Here is a 17,116-nt window from a genome sequence, read left to right on the forward strand (position 1 = left end):
CTGACCCTTAGCTTTTCTAGCTGGATCCGTGTAATTAACGCAACGGGCTATTTGTTTATCCGTTTTTGCTTTCTAAACTGCGTAATTCTGATTCCACCAGGTATGTAATTATGGGCAGCTATTTTAGTACGTGAGTCATCACTATAAAAACATCTGCGGCGTTGTAGGCAACCTCTATTTTATTTTTCCCACTAAACCAGGAAATGTGCAAACAAATGCAAGTCCTTGTTTATCGTTGCGTAAGATGTCTGATTAGTGGTTGGAACAACATTTTAATGTAGGCTACTCCTGTGGGCAATTTTTTGGACTAATTTAAATATAGGCTGTAAAGATGAGTGTAGGAGCAATATCACTACACCTACAGGAGACATAGTGGGGGGAAAAAATCCTAATTATAAAATGTACTTTGAAAAAGGTTTTTCTTTCGGCGTCAGTCTCTTTCAAAACTATGACGTGTATGCGCAATTATTTAGATAAGTGGTAAAACATTTTTTTATATATAAATGGCCAGGCTTTCCCAAATCTTGTGTTTGAAAAAAAGCACCATCAAAAGAAGATGCTTCACATAATTAGGACTTACTTTAACTAAACCCATGAAATAAAACATGAATTTCACTTTAACGCAGCAGGCTACGTGCAGATTCCTTGCGATTTCGTTCAAGGCGGCCTTTCATTTTGAAACGTATGATCTCTTAAGTGTGCCGTCTGCTCCCGTCCTGAAGGTCGCATTCGTTTGGGCCTACGCGACCGGCTGTAATGTATTCCTTTGTGTCCGGCTCGGAGCAGAAAGGGTTTAAATATTTCCAATTATTGGGAATGTGTCAGGCCTACCCGCGGTAATTAAAGCACAATCATTGCAGTGAATTCAGAGTGCGGTCTGCGTTTCTCTTTCATTAGTCAGATCTCCGCTGGCTGCCAACATCTAACCGCCATTACATTCATTATACGTCTGTTTTACCTCCATTGTGTATTCATTCAAATTACATGACCCGAGGTGAGGATACGAGAGGTATGTACACAAACTATTAAAATGTTTTTCCAATAGAATCAAATATCTGTTTTGAAATGCCGCGGTGGGCGGAGATGAGTTCCGCCCCGGGGTTGTTTATATGCATTGCGGAGGCGCTCGGCCCGCGTTTAACGCTTTATAAAATGCGCGGACTCTGACCCGCCGCGCAGACCAGAATCCCCAGGAAGCTGGGGATTCTGTCCGCGCGCTGGAATAATGGCCGGATTCCCATTATGTTCCGCGGGAAATGTCAGGAGTGGAGGGGCGAGCAGGGCTCTGTGTACCTGTGTGTGTGTGTGTGTGTGTGTGTGTGTGATGCACATGTCTGTGTGCTGTTGGGTACAAGGTGAAGGACAGGAAAGAGCAAACATACATACATACATACGTGTGCGTGTGTTTGTGTGTGCACGCGTGCTTGCGCCAAGGACATTCATAACAAATAATGAATTCACAATAAATCCGGTCCCAATGTTCCCCCTGGAAACGTTTCATAATAGAAAAAATCCTTTAAATCATTGTCATTTTCCCCAAAACTCCACAGCTCGCACAGACGTGAATATCTCTGAAGTAGCGCACGTATTTTTAGCGCTCCGTAGACACAGACGCACAAAGGGTTGCAGATGTGCACGTGAGGATGTGGTCGTCAAAGTACAAAAATTTGCAGCCAGGTAAAATATTCAGCCGTTAATGGTGGAATAATGTATTCGGTGATTGTCAGGAGACCACTGGGATGTGTGCAGTGCATTAAAAAGATAATATATTCACAAAGTTGACCCTCTTTAACGGTCTCCGTGGCAGCAAAATTACACAAAATTACACATTACCCCCTTATGCATAAGCTTGATTACTGCATCTCCATGATCCACGTATTCCTGCATCAGAAAGCTGTCTGGATTTCACTGCGGCCTAATTATGTCTGGGACAGCGGGAGGGCTCCTAGATTATGTTTTTCAAAGTGTACAACATACATAGATTTTGTGTTGAATGTATTGGGCAGCACTAGCTAATTTCAACAGAAGCTGCCACACTATAGATGACTCTCCGCAGTACTGGGTTTGTAGGTTATTTAGGTGTAAAGTCCTGTAGTCGGGGCAACGTTGACTCAGGAGGTAAGAGCAGTCAGAGGGTTGCCGGTTCGCTCCCGATCTGGGTGTGTCGAAGTGTCCCTGAGCAAGACACCTAACCCCCAATTGCTCCTGGTGAGCTGGTTGGTGCCTTGTATGGCAGCCAGTCACTGTTGGTGTGTGTGAATGCGTGAATGAGAAGCATCAATTGTACGCTGCTTTTGATAAAGGCGCTATATAAACGTAGATATTCAGAATTTCCTGCCATGTGTTTCTTCCACCGAGGAGTTAATCATCAAGTCCGGGCGAATACTGTGGACTGCTTTCAATTTCTGAACCTAGGTGTCCCACCTCTGGCATTTAGTCTGTCTGTTAGCATTTAGTCTGTCTGTTAGCATTTAGTCTGTCTGTTAGCTTGGCCGTGCGTTTATCACCCACAAACAAAGTGGAGGAAGTATGACAACCAAATAAATATTTAGTAAGAGTTCCTGTCTCAGATGTACACAGCGGTTGTGTTTGAAACCCTTGGGGTTGCCTGACTGACTGACATAAGTGCGTGGATACACAGCGCATGCATTGGCATGCCGTGCGAAGTTAGCATTCGGGAGAAGAGGCGGAGGAATCGGGGAGGCCGGGCCGCGTGGGATCCAGTAACGACCCGGCTGGCCCCGATGCCCTGCAATTCACATGTTCAATCAGCAGTTCCACTTTTCCTGTTTGCCTTTCCGTAATTGCCCGTGTCGCAATATTGGTCCGTGTCCCAGTGTCAACCGGGGGCAGTTCACCCCCCCCCGCCCCCTCCTCGGTCCCGGCTCCACGCGGGGCAGTTAAAATTAGCCGCCTCTGCCCCGGCCCGCTCCTGCATAATAAAGCCCGCTGAGCGTTCATTTCTGGGTCAATCTTTTCCGCGGGAGCACCGAACAATCAGATTATGGCCCCGGCGTCCGTACCGTTTGCGGAGATTGACTGCGTGATCGGAATCGCTCTGGACGGGGTCAGGGAAAGCGCAGGAGGAGAGGAGAGGATGAGACGGAGGAGAGGATGAGACGGAGGAGGGCGGGGGGGGAATTGATCCGCTTGGTGGAGAAGCCTCCGTTCGCGTTCGGAAGTTGGCACCGCATTCTGTGTTTGTACCCAAACAAACAACCGCGAAGAGTTTTACCCCCCATCCCAAATCCGGCCCCAACGAAGTGTTATCGAAGGTGGACGCCGATTCTGGAACAGACATTATGCAACAATTACACAATAACAAATCAACCATTTTCAACTCAGTCCGGGGGGGGGGGGGGGGGTTTGGGGAAAGGCAATCTTAACCGAAATCGGTCGACTGGAGCAGCAGAGTTTAGATCTTTAGAAGGAACATCGAGCGAAACAGGGCCGTCTGCACACCGGGTGCTGCAGAGGGCAAAAAAACCACATCCTGCTCGAGTGCTGTACATGCCAAGAACACCTTTTAAATGGAATCAGCTCCTGGTTACCCTCAAATTCAGGGGTGTCCAGTCTGAGCTGAAAAGGGCCCCGTGTGGAAGCTGTGGGTTTCTGTTTTAGCCCAGCGCTACGACCCCTGATTCTCCTAATGGGCGGCTATCATCTCATCAAGGTCATCAGTCAAGACCTTGATAAGTAGAATCAGGTGTCGTAGTGCTGGGCGAAAACAAAAACCCGCACGCACACCAGCCCTGCAGGACTGGACACCCCTGCTCAAATGAGACACTAGCATTGAGGGCTTCAGGTTTCTTTACAATCATGTTTTTCTTTTTTTCAGAAAACGTGTTGCTGGCATTTCACAATGTGTTTATCTGTACTTAAAAAAAAAAAATCTTGTTTGTTCTATTTCTGTGATATTCTAATGTACTGTGTAGCTGTGCAGTTTTTACACTGTTGTTTTCTCAGCGTGCCACTGTAAAAGGGAGCCTTGCTCTCAACTGCCCTCTCCCTGGTTAAATAAAGGCTTGTATCTCAGAACAGGCCTTTCCGCCCATCTAAGCTTCAGATTTGCCTGCAACAGCAAAATGCAACCCATTGAGCTGCAGCGACTCCATCACGTGTATGTAGACTATGCACATTTATAACTGACTCTAGGTCACTTTAATATGTCTCCCACCACAGTAGTGGGTTATCGCGAGCTGATCCTGGATCAGTCACACATGGCGGATTAAAGATATATCTGGCTGCGTAACCGAAAAGACGTGGCTGTGTCAGAGCTGCCTGCTGCTCTGTGCAGGAGAAACAGCACGGCGGGCCCTGCTTATTGTGTGCATGGCATTTCCAGCTCCCCTCAGAAGCCAGGTCCGTTATTGCTTTTTCCACGCAGTCCGGGAGGAAGAGAAGAGCCTCCTGCTCTCGCCCGCAATCTGCGGATCTCCTCTCCCGCCGGCTTTAGCGCCGTCGTCACTGGCCGGGAGAAAACGGAGATGGAGGCGTGTGTGGAACTGCATTATGGGAAGCCAGTCCCCGGCGTGCGCGGGGAACTATGGGAATGGAGGGATTTGTTTGAACTGCGGGTCACGGAGGACTGTGGCACTATTACTGTTCACCCGTTACTGTTCACTCCCATTACTGTTCACCCCTGTTACTGTTCACCCCTATTACAGTTCACCCCTGTTACTGTTCACCCCTGTTACTGTTCACCCCTATTACAGTTCACCCCTGTTACTGTTCACTCCTATTACTGTTCACCCGTTACTGTTCACCCCTATTACTGTTCACCCCATTACTGTTCACTCGTTACTGTTCACCCCATTACTGTTCACTCGTTACTGTTCACCCCATTACTGTTCACCCCTGTTACTGTTCACCCTGTTACCATCACCCCTGTTACTGTTCACCCTGTTACCATCACCCCTGTTACTGTTCACGCCTATTACTGCTCACCCCTGTTACCGTTCACTCCTATTACTGTTCACCCCTGTTACTGTTTACCCCTGTTACCATCCCCCCTGTTACTGTTCACCCCTGTTAATGTTAACCCCGTTACTGTTCACCCCTGTTACCGTTCACTCCTATTACTGTTCACCCCTGTTGCTGTTCACCCCTGGTGCATGTAAGTGTTCGGTCTTAGGGTCGTTCAGGAAGCACGAGCGCTCCTTTGCTGCAGTTTACGGGGATTTTCCAGCTCTTTCAGGAAGCGGCGTTCCAGACGTTGGGAATGAAACCAGGTCTGTCTCACAAAGGAAAAAGAGGTGATGCGTCTGGAATTTCTGGTTGATTCATCTGGTCAAGAAACAACAACAATGCTTGCAGAGGCTCACACACACACACACATGTGAGTGATCACACAGGCACACACACACCATGCACATACACGCACACACAGACACACACACACATGCACGTGAGTGCCCACAGAGGCATTCACACCATACACCATTATTTTTGTCCTTTTCATTTTTGTCATCACAATAAAAGTACACGGTTCTCTGCAAATGTTCTGGGGTTACTTTCTGCACACAGACACATCATTGTGATTCTGCAGTGTTGTGGCTGTGCCTTGTGTACTGACCTTATAAAGGCACCAAATATGTGCAGTCTACAGACCATGTTCCGGAGGTAATTTAGCGAAACAGGCTTGCACCAGGCTCTGGAGTGCAACGGAGAGGCACAGAGCAGCAGTTCACTTATTTCACTGAAAGAGGATGGAGCAGCAAAGATCTAAAACCACTGTGGGCCTCCAGGACTGCTGGTTCACAGGCCCCGTTACTAGAAACATTGCTTAGGAGGTAAGAGCAGTCGTCTGGCAGTCAGAGGGTTGCCGGTTCAATCCCCGCCCCGGGTGTGTCGGAGTATCCTTGAGTAAGACACCTAACCCCCAGATGCTCCTGACGAGCTGGTTGGTGCCTTGCATGTCAGCCCTTTGCCGTTGGTGTGAGTGAATGGGTGAATGAGAAGCATCAATTGTAAAACGCTTTGGATAAAAGCCCTATATAAATGCAGTACATTTACCATTGTACAGTCAAAATTGCTGCTATGAAAAATTGAAGAGCACTCTAATCCGCTCGCTTTGTGTGCAGTGCGTGGAGTACCAATCTAGCTCTGACAATGAAAAGATTGACCATGAAAAGACGATGTATCAACTGTTTTTAAATATACACATCCAGTTGGAATTTGTATTTTCTTTTCTGGGAAAAACATTTGGGAATAGCACCTAGGAATACTGTAGGATTGGCCATTCTAATCATGCACTCCCACCTGTTTTTTTTTTCTGTGATGAATCTCAAACTGGACATTCTCATTCAGAGATTGGGGTGACATTAAGCTCTTGTGTGTTTTTCAGGAGCACCTTGAAGGGCGTCTTGAGCACACACACACACTCACCACACACTCACCCACACACATAGAGACACACACACTCACACCACACACACAGAGACACACACCACACACACACACCACATACTCACCCACACACACAGAGACACACACCACACACACACTCACACCACAGACTCACCCACAAACACAGAGACACACAGCACATACACACACACACACAGACACCACACACACACACACACACACACAGGGGACACCAGCGGGAGATCTGCCCCTCTACAACTGCTGCAGCTTCCCAAGGTCAATCACTCAGATACACACACAGGCATAAATACACACATATACACACACTAACATATACATACACATATAAACATGCACATACACGCATACATAGACACACAAACATACAAATATACACACACAAATACAAAATATGACACGTACACACACACACACTGTACACACTAGCACATATATACACACATGCACACACACATACACACACTCACACACATATACTGTATACACTCACACACACATATACACACATGCATACTGACATGCACATGCATACATACGCTTTCACATAACGCACACACACCATGCAGTCTCTCTCTCTGTACTCTAATCTCTATTCTCATCTATATCATGCATCCCCCCACGTGCCCCGTGCTCACTGAAATATAATGCAATGTGGCCTCTGAGTGTGCTTTTGAATGTACCTCTGCAAAAGAAGGCATAAATAAATGAATTTTATAACCTGGTAATTATAGCGCGTGCTTATTGGTATACGGTATATAATAGCATTTTATTCATATAAATTATGAGTAGCAGTGGGTTCTTTTAAGTAAAATAGAGAGAATAAGCAGACTCAGGTATGAAGCGGTCTGTGTGTATGTGTGTGCATTCAGGTGTGTGTGTGTGTGTGTGTGTATGTGTGTGTGTGTGTGTGTGTGTGAGTGGAGGGGGGAGGGGGGTGCAACTGATTGAGTGTTTATGTAAGTGTGCTTATATTTCTTTATTATTGGCACCAAAGTCCCGCTGTAAAGATTATTCCATATATTGGTCAAAATTGCCATTTTCCCTTCCTCCTTTCGCCAGCTGCAAATTCCCAGTTGCCCATTAACCCAACAGGGTCAATTCCCCATATAGCTTGGTTCATGTCACAATAAAAGGCAGTTTTTATGGGTTGTGGCAGCAAAGCGCTATTAAATAGATAAAACATATGAAATAGGCATCTGGAGGATTATAAAAAGAATTGCCTCAATAAACCCACAAACACCGGGAGCAGTGTTTCTGTCTTCATGCACCGTAAAGGTGTTGGGATCCAACAGCCAGATGCGCTCGGTTTTCGGAAGTAATAGCCTGTCCCCTTGTGGACAAAAACGATAATACATGTTTTCCACGAAGACTCCGGGACTCGGTACTTCGTACCAGAACTTAGTTAAAATGGTGTAATACTGCCTTCTAGTGGACATGAATTCTTCGTTCTCAAAATAGTGTAATTTTATGCATGACCAAAATAAGGCTATTATACACACCGGGCTAGTTTTATGAGGTTGCGGTAATATTTTAACTGATATCACCCACGAGTGGGTCATCTCTCAGACTGGTTATTTGCCCTAAAGGCTGTTCCTGTGGATAATGGACCAGGATTTCTATATTTTTCATATGATGCCACTGATGTCACTTATTTTGAAGTAAATTACCCACATTAATCGTAGTTCCCTCTCCAGTGAATATGTAAATACGCCTCTGTCGCGAGTTTCCAAAAAATATACTACATCTGGACATATGTTTACCTCCCCCTCTTAAAAGTGAAAGCCCATTTAGCTTTCTACAGTTTAAAAATTAGTTTTCCACCATATCTAAAGTAGCCCTCCCTGCTGAAAAAAAAACAGCTAAAGCCATGTTTTGAAACCACTGGTAGCTGGTAGACCAGCTCAGACCAGCCCCATACTCAACACGGTTTGACCAGCTCAAGCTATGTTTTCAGACAGCTGGTAGCTGGTCATTTCAAGCTGGTCATAGCTGACCAGGGTGCTATGAGGGCGGCCTGTAGTGTAGTGGTTAAGGTAAACGACTGGGACACGCAAGGTCAGTGGTTATAATCCCAGTGTAGCCACAACAAGAGCCGCACAGCCGTTGGGCCCTTGAGCAAGGCCCTTAACCCTGCATTGCTCCAGGGGAGTATTGTCTCCTGCTTAGTCTAATCTAATGGATAAGAGTGTCTGCTAAATGCCATTAATGTAAAGCTGGATTTTACACCAGGTCTCTTCATCTACAAGCCTTGGAATGAGGACCGTTATTCTCTCTCCGAACCCAGTAAACGGCGTCCATTTTAGGACCCCTGAGCCATCGAGTCATTCCCCTCTCTGTGCCCTTCACCAGACTCCCTCATACCCCAACCTTGAAACTCATTACGCTCCCCTCCGTGATGTTTCACAAGACGTTAGCCAGCCAGCTAATTTAGAGGCTGGACTCTGATTGTGGCTAATGATCTCGGCGCTCCTTCCTCTCTACAGGGCTAAATAGAAATGTCATAGCCCTACGGTCCTGGCTGTGAAACATGCAGGGATCATTGGTCACAGAGTCTATATTAAACACTGAACACTGAAACGCTGGAAACAATTTTCAGGTCTATTTGTGATATGATGAACTTTTGTCTGGCACGTCTAATGTCGTGAGACTAAGCAACGCTTAAGAGTGTGAAGTAACAGGGGCTAAATTAGAGCAGTAAGGGGCTTTTATCTTGTGCCAGAGTTTGTAGCTCTGTGATTCAGTGCCTGTTAATAGCATGGGTGGCTTGGATTTTATTCTAACTTTTGTAAAAAAAAAATTATACACATTCATATTTTGTCCTGGCCCAACACTGCACCATTTGTCAGCAAGCAACATATTGTGATTTATCAAGGGTATCAGGTGTTTGGGGCAAGGTAGTGATGGAAGGAAACTCCATAAATGGGCAGAGTAATATGCTGTCAATCACTGACTCCCATCGACCAAACAACAGCTGGATCTCAATTGCAATGCACTATGATTGGTTCTAATTAGCGGATCATTGATAGCGAAGGACCTGCATTTCCAGAAATGTTTTTACAGCATGCAATTCAGTCTTCCAGCAGCAGGATGGTGCTAGAGTCTACTCAACAAGCCGACAGATTAGTAATATACACTCAGAGGACTTTATGTATTTATTAGACTTATTTTGTATACTTACTGCTCTCCTGCTGCTAGCCTATCTACTAAGAGATGCTTATTTGCATACCATTGTTGCATTGTGTGGCTCTTCTCCTCTGACCTGTCTCATTAACAATGTGTTTTTGCCCATAGAACTGCTCTGGATGTTTCTTTTTTTTGTTGCACCATTCTCTGCGAAATCGAGAGATTGTTGTGTATGAAAATCCCTTATAAAGTGGTCGCTGTGTGTATACCTAATATGGAATTTTACAAAATATGGAATTGTATGAAAACTGTTTGATCAAAACTATTTGTGCACTGTAACACTATTGTATTCTGCTAAATTAATGTCCCGTGATGTCACGTTTTAATTTGACAGGTTTGAAGTGGAAAGTGCACAACGCGCGGTAAGTTATTTCATCCATGAGTCATCCTCCCGTTCCGCTCTCAACCCCTCCGATGACCCGCCGGTGGTTTCCCGCCCACAGGTTTAGATTTGCAGCATTAATCCTATTAATTACAGCTTCGTCCCATTGGCAATTACCATATAACAAGTGGGGCCTCTGGGTGAATTTACACCCAACTGCAGGCTATAAAAATCAATCTATAAAACATAGGGCTTTATTGACGGCCATTTTGGGGTCGGTGAAGCCTCAATTGCTTATTCACTAAGACGTGGAATGGCAGCGGTGTGATGCAATAAGGTAGACTGAGGTCAGAGGTCAAAGCCTTCACAGAGATCAACTCCAGATGGTAATAAAACTAGTGGCCCGTTGTCAATGCCAAGTAGACCTGGGTCAATTACACGGTGGCCCCGTTGTCCCTGCCAAGTGAGCCTGGGTCAATTACGTAACTGTTTTGGATTCAAATACTTTTCTGCGGTTGATTGATATCGCCTGGTGAAATTCAGCCAACCAAGGACCATAAGGCGGGGTTTGCACTTTTTGAGAGCATTTCATAGGTTCCTGTGTAGAAAAGTATTATACAAGCTAACTTTATATGAAGTCTTCAGATGCAGTTTCACCTTGCCAAAAAGAAATGAATGAACAATGTATTTATTCTCCTACACTAGTATACTGACAGTTTTTCTCAATTTAATTTTGAATTACAGTATACTGTCCGTCAGTGGCATTTACCCAATCCCATGGATTCATTTTCGATAGTTTTCGGCAGAACTCGGCCCCAGATCGCACATCTCCGTCAAGAATTTCGGCCTCCTCCGCAGCCGACTCGGTTGTTCTCGATGCTGCCGCTGAGCTGATTTTCGTCTCCCTCGTTCTCCGTGTTGTTGTTCTCGGTGACGCGACGGAGGTGTAGCCTGACGCGGTCTCTTACGTGTCGGCCTGAATAAAAGTGGAGCTCCGAGGGCCCGGGAGTGACGGAGGGAGTCTGTATCGGTAAGAGAAAGGAAGTGTCCGGGGGGGAGGGAGACAGGGTTCGTCCCGGAGAGCGTACGAGTGTCGCTCGGATCGGCCCGGAGGAAACAAAGAGATCATGGCGGCGGGCTTGCAGCAAGCAGTCAGGCGGGTGGGGAGGGGAGGCTGCGGCTTGGGTAGGCAGGCAGCGGGGACTGAGAGCCAGCAGAGGGACGGTAGCTGGCTAGCGTGCTCGCTCAGTGGACAGCTAGCTAGCTAGCTGGTGAGATGCTAAGACAGTAAATGCCTGTCAGTGTGATTGAGCTTTAAACGTGGGATGCAGTACTGATTCTAGCCAAATGGTATAACGTTAACGTTATGCCTCATTTTACTGTTCTTGGGTCCCCTCGTAGCCACATCGATGTAGTGGGAGGTTTTCAGAAATAAAAACAATCTTGGAAAAAACAGTCTCAATCGCTATTTGTTCCCGTTATGTAGCGCTGAAAATGCGGGCTTGTTTAAAAAAAACGAGTATTGTTAAGAGTTACAAGCCGTACAGTATGGATTGACTAAACAATTGTCTTTCCACAGCAATTCAGACATAGACTGCTGTTTTATTTTGATAGCTTGTTAATCGATACTGCTAGCTAGCAAAGCACGGATAATGGGCCAGTTTGATTAAACTATACATCATTTTATTAAGTGTAAGCTGCCAGTTTGCTAGACAACTAGCTATTCATTATAAATGTGACTACTTTGCTAGCTAAATCCGTAAGATTTAACGAGTTTGCAAGCTAACGTTAGTTGTGGCTTTTAAAAAAGGCGGCAACTCGTGAATTGTACTGCTACTGGTATGCAAATTGCTTTTGGAGACGGCATAACGTTACTGTAGCTAAATGAGCTACTTGGCTAATGGCCACTTTGTCTGACTCTAATACTGAAATTATGTGAAACGTGTTACTAATACTAACTGTAGGTATTAGTATTTTACATTGAGTTGATGGCGCAACGATTGCACATATACTCATTTTTCGCATAAATTCCACCAAAGGTGGCGAATGTGTGTTCGATATGCCTTGAATACAATTTGGAATTGAACAATCATGAATATGACTATCACGGGTTTTTACGATTAGACTAGTTGCTGGAACACAACCAAATTCTACTTTTATTTTACTTTGTTTGGGTGGAGATACAAAGTGACCACAGCTGGCAGTTTATGCATATCCATACGTGTTCTGGTTACGGAATGTCAGTTTATTCCGTCGCTGTGGCATGTTGATTGATGTTGTGGAAGAGCTGGCCAGCTATATTTCTTACATGGTCAGATTATTCGTCTATGAAGAAACTGTTATTTCAATGAGTTAAACTACAACTCCAGGGTTATTTAAACAAGCACTTTTAAATTCTGTTCCGTCTGCATTTTCCAGGAAACGCGCTGAATGTGGACATTCTAAGTCCTTAAAAGTTCTGAGCGCCATTTTAAGCGATTGGCATATTAAATTGGTTTTAATATCACACCTGGCGAGGGCAGAAACGAATGGCTTGTGCCTGTCTTGTACCACGACACCAGAAACACAGTTACTGTACCCACAGTGACTGTTTCAAAGCCTTGGTTTTAACACCTCGGATGCAAAAGTGTTGATGAAGACCATCCTCACTCTTGTACAGCCTGGCGTACATCCCAGGATCGTAACTTTAGATTGCGTATTATGGGTGTTGAAAGGCATGCCCCCCCACACACGCACACACAACAGAATACATTAAAAAAAGTAAACTAAAAATAATAATATCTGAAATTGTATTTTCTGATGAATTTTAGGGGGAAATAACCCAGACTAGTCTGCAGCAGTGTATCCCAATCACAAAATGAAATACCCATCTTTAGCAGATATCAAATTAATTTTGTCATCATGTTATTGGGGGAGGGGAGCTATTTGGCCTGTTTTGTAATATTGGCGGGGTTGTAAATCCCCTGTCCAACAATGCACTATGTCCTTTGTACAGCAGCCTCAAGAAACCTGCGTTTCTTTGCAGTGGAGTAAATTCATATTAGTTATTTCACCAGCGCTTGTACTGCGAGCGGTACTTTTTAGTGGTAGTGACTCTGTGATAGTCTACTGGCTGTAGTTTGGACGTTAAACGTGCTGTCTTAACCAGGGAGACTCAGACGCAGTGCCTTTGGTTCTGGGCAGAGCAGAGGCAGATAACGCCTGATGGGACTCTGAGCTCCTGAAAGCCCTCCTCTTTCAACTGCCCTGTGAGGTGTATGGGGTGTGATGTATGGCTTGTAAACGGAATGATAGGTTGATGGTTTGAGGTTGGGCAACAGCTTGTGTGTGTGTGTGAGTATGGGAGAGAGATAGTGTGTATGTGTATGTGTGTGTGTCCATGTGAGTATGAAAGTGTGTGTGTGCGTGTTCTTGTGTGTGTGTATGTGTGTGTGTGTGCTCAAGGGAATCATGTAACAATACAACTGAAATATATTTGGGCCCTTATATTGTATTTTGTAAATGTGGACCTAAATAAAGAATTAAACTATGTGTTTATCAGAGAGAGAGAGAGAGAGAGTGTGTGTGTGTGTGTGTGTGTGTGTGTGTGTGTGTGTGTTATAGTGTAGTGTAGAGTGTGTGTCCGTATTACGTTTCCCACAGTGCACTGCATGCCAGGTCGCAGGCAGGGGGGGGTAATTCTGGCTGTGGTGGCAGAGTGACCTTTACACAGACTGGAGCGACCCGCTCGCCTGCCCTTTCGCTAAAGCCCCACCCCCCGCTTCATTACTCAGCGGGAGAGCCGGGGGCCAAACTCTGGCTCGGCTCCGCGGCGGTAAACTGCCCCGCCGCGGGGCAGCCGCGGGGTTTGAGCTGACGCGTTCCTCCATCCCGGAAAAAAAAAAAACTGGAAAACTCGGCCGCTCCTTTCCCGTGCCAGAGCGGCGTTCCCGAAGGCATTCCTTTTTTTTTTTTTTTTTCTCATTCCGCTCTGGATTATGGGAATTCTCCTGTAGCGGTTTTCCCAGACACGCTCTGTTCCCATTCGCCGATCTGTGAGCATGCCTTGCGCCAGTGGTTTCGCCAAAAGGTCCACCATCGCCGTCGATTAGGGGAGTAAACTAGAAGACTGGTCGCTGTGTGGAATAGCTTGCCAGGGCATGTTACATTACATTACACTACATTAATGGCATTTGGCAGACGCTCTTATCCAGAGCGACGTACAACAAAGTGCATACCCATAACAGGGGATAAGTGCGCTGAAAGACCCTAGAGGGAAGTACAGTTTCAATTGCTACCCGTACAACAAAGATAAGGACCAGGGCCTATTTTTTAATTTTTTAATTTTATTTTTTAAACAACAAATAAACAAACAAACAACAAAGCAAAAGTGACCAAACTTAACTATCCAAATACTGCTCCACATGTAGTGGAGGCAGAAATACTGGGGGCTTTCAAGAGCTTGTCAAGGCGCTAGATACTATCTAGCTTTTAAGTAAACTAAGCAGTAGGTACACTTTAGTGGTAGGAAAATGGTGAACATTGTCGGGCTGAATGGCCTGTTCTGTTATGTTAAACTGGAATGTAATGGCCTGGTCCTTTCAGAGCAGGGGCTGATGGGTAATGAGAGGTCAGCCAGGGGTCAAGACCAGGGGTGCCCAATTACATGCTATGGAGGGCCAAGGGTATGCAGGTTTTCATTCCAACCAATCACTACGCCGTCTGATTGCAGTAATTAGTTCCCTCCTCTCTCTGGTTGTGTTGTGTTTGGTTGGGATGAAAACCTGTATGCTCTTGGTCCTCCGCGGCACGTGATTGGACACCCCTGGTCTGGGACGTTTATAAGCAGGAGCGATCGTGCTGTTACATCCCGACTGTGTCATTCGCCCGGTTATACACTCCACTCCCGTGGAGTTTTCACCGTGTAAAACACTGCGATTGACACCCAAATGTAGTCAAACGCTTATGAAAAGCCTTCCCGCTCGCAAGTTACGACGTTTTCTCCAAAGGCTACTCGAACCCCAGGGGCGACGGCTAAGCCTCCCTGTTTTATATCTGGAGTCTCGACGCGGGTGAATTTCCGGCTTCGCAGTAAAAGAGATTCATTGCGTATTCACTCCTCACCTGAGCGCCCGTATTCCCTCACACCCTCATCGCTCAGCTCAGAGGGCTGTCAGCAGCCCCCGCTCGCCGTGGGAGGAGCCGGGTCTCCGGTGGCGGCGAAGCGCTCTGGCAGGAATCTGCCTCGATGCCGGGAGGCTACGAAAGCAGGGCAGGGATGTAATTGAGTAGCTGTGGACCCGGTGATGATTTCACACAGATCCCTGGAATCGGACCTGGGCCAGAATGAGCGTGAAGCAGGGCTGCAGAGGGAGGGGTTCGGTGTTTCTTCGCACGGCTGATGTGGTCTTTCCTCCTTGGTGTACGCTCCGGCTCCCGGTCCCATGCAGGCAACAGGGCTCATTAGAAGAGTGTTGTGAACTTGGATTGAACCCTTAGTTTTCCAACTCTGAACATCCCGAATGAGTGTTGCATGTTTCTACTGGAATGCAAAACACCTCTTGGACCTGGCTTGTAACTCGCTTGCGCGCGCGCACACACACACTCATTTATCCACTCACACACTAACTCGCTCTCTCACTCACTTTCTCACTCACTCTCACACACACACGCACACGCACACTCATTTATCCACTCACACACTAACTCACTCTCTCACTCACTTTCTCACTCACTCTCACATGCACACACACACACACACACACACACTCATTCACACACTCACACATTCAGACACTCACACAATCACGTGCTCACTCTCATACTTACTCATTCACTCGCTCACACTCACTCACCCACTCACTAACTACCTATCGCTAACTGACGAGCACTCATCATTAGCATTGCATCAGTGACTCTCTGCTCTTATTGAGGTCATACTCTTGCTGTGTCATACACAGTACAGGTCAGTCTGAGCCAGTGATGCTACTCCTGCTACCTCACACCCCCCCCCGGAGTGTTCCACATACACACATGCAGTGTGTTGTACTGTAGTCAGAGCTGGGGGGTTAGAGGTTATCTTTCACTTCTGAAGGGAAAGTGCCCTACCAGCTGAGCAGGGAGCCCCCCCTGCATGCCGGCCCGCTGATCCACCGTCATCTCCCCCTCAGCAGGAGGTCTTTGTGAAAGACTCGAGAGGGAGCACTTTCTCACAGGAACCTTCAGAGTGTGTTTAACTGGGCTCGTAGCCCGTCCTCTGGAGCTCCAGCCCGGTTCAGGCCGGTGTGTTTTTTAACTGGGTCATACGCAGACGCAGCCTGCAGTCTAAAGGGTGAGGACGGGACCTCTTACACAGGGGCATAAGCAGGGGTATAAGGTGTCTGGGCTCTGTATGGTTGGGAGGCGTTTTGGCACTGGGGGTAGTTGGTGAGGTGAGGAAAATTATTTTGGGCACTGGGCCTAGATGATGAAGGGCATTTTTTTTGACACCCTAATTATTTCCACATCTTTCATGCACGCACACGCGTCTTCATCATCCATTCCCAGCTTTGAGGAAGTCTGTTGGGTGAAATTAAGAGGCTTGATGCCCGCTTGCTCAGTCCAAACTACACACTTCCCCTGTGGTGTTCACTGTCAGGCTGAACTGACCTCGCCCATAAAAGCTAACATCAGTTTCGGGTTACTCCAACTTCCAATCGGAGGCACATATGGAATTATAATTATTTAGTTTCTGTTCACAAAAAAAGTTGTAAGAACCCACTCACTGTTCATTGCAGTAAGACCCGAGTAGCTATTAAACACTCAACTAACACACACTCAGCATAACTGGACTGGTAGAAACCTACACCAAAGTCACCAAAGGTTGAGGTCAAAGTTCACCCCATGAGCACTACATTTAACCTATGCCTGCGGTGTAGTGAACGTCCAGAGAAACCCGGGATTTTGTGAACATTACTGGAGGTCATGAGCAGAACGGTTCAGTGGAATGCACTGCAGAACTGAAGCGCGCCACCTGTGCATGTCACAAGCATGATTGTCCTACTGTGTCGGCCATTTTTGTTGTGGCAGTAGGGTAATTAAAATACTGGGCTTGCATCATCGAACTGTATGGATTTGCCAATGGGGTAAGAAAACGTCTCATGTCGAGCAAACAGTAACTTGAAACAAGATAATATTTTATATTTTCAAATATGAAGTCTTATTGCAAGACTAAAACATTTGGTAAGACAAGACTTTTTCAGT

At 46.2% G+C, this 17,116-nt stretch overlaps 1 protein-coding gene across 2 annotated transcripts in view; it reads left to right on the plus strand.

Annotated features, from left to right (window-relative positions):
• The first annotated feature begins 10,760 nt into the window (after window positions 1-10,760).
• Window positions 10,761-17,116, plus strand: part of creb1b (cAMP responsive element binding protein 1b) — a 16,261-nt gene continuing 9,905 nt past the window's right edge. For both annotated transcript variants that reach the window (XM_061234501.1, XM_061234502.1), the window contains exon 1: window positions 10,761-10,925. The gene's annotated coding sequence lies outside the window, so the exon portion shown is untranslated. The remainder of the gene's footprint in view (window positions 10,926-17,116) is intronic.

The sequence above is a fragment of the Conger conger genome, chromosome 3 (assembly GCF_963514075.1).
Source record: "Conger conger chromosome 3, fConCon1.1, whole genome shotgun sequence".
NCBI classification, from domain to species: Eukaryota; Metazoa; Chordata; class Actinopteri; order Anguilliformes; family Congridae; genus Conger; species Conger conger.